Below are 574 nucleotides of genomic sequence, written 5' to 3'. Positions count from 1 at the left end.
GTAGCCAGTGTAACCTGATGAGGAGAGGAGTAACGTGAGCTTTTTTTGGCTCATTGAAGACCACTCTTGCCGCAGCATTCTGGATCAGTTGCAGAGGCTTGATAGTACGTACCAGAAGGCCCACCAAGAGAGCATTACAATAGTCCAGTCTGGAGAGTACAAGAGCTTGGACAAGGAGTTGTGCGGCCTGCTCTGATAGGAAGGGTCTAATCTTCCTAATGTTGTATAAGGCAAATCTGCAGGACCGGGCCGTTGTAGCAATATGATCTGTGAAGCTTAACCGATCATCGATCACAACTCCAAGGTTCCTGGCTGTCCTGGAAAGAGTTATGGTTGACGAACCTAGCTGTATAGAGAAGTTGTGATGAACTGCTGAGTTGGCTGAGACCTGTGTCATCAGCATAGCAGTGATAGGAAAAGCCATGCTTCTGAATGACAGATCTTAATGCTGACATGTAGATGGAGAAGAGAAGTGGTCCAAGCACTGAGCCCTGAGGAACCCCAGTAGCAAGAGGTTATGACTTAGAAACCTCACCCCTCCAAGACACCCTGAAGGACCTACCAGAGAGGTAAG

At 48.1% G+C, this 574-nt stretch overlaps 1 protein-coding gene across 2 annotated transcripts in view; it reads left to right on the top strand.

The window, feature by feature from the left end:
- lcp1 (lymphocyte cytosolic protein 1 (L-plastin)) overlaps positions 1–574 on the top strand; it is a 19,850-nt gene that overhangs the window by 13,872 nt on the left and 5,404 nt on the right. The window lies entirely within an intron of this gene.

Source organism: Sinocyclocheilus rhinocerous, unplaced genomic scaffold, assembly GCF_001515625.1.
Source record: "Sinocyclocheilus rhinocerous isolate Xijiao unplaced genomic scaffold, SAMN03320098_v1.1 scaffold3693, whole genome shotgun sequence".
NCBI lineage: Eukaryota > Metazoa > Chordata > Actinopteri > Cypriniformes > Cyprinidae > Sinocyclocheilus > Sinocyclocheilus rhinocerous.
Note: the sequence above shows the minus strand (reverse complement) of the source record. Positions and strands in the feature narration are given on the sequence as shown.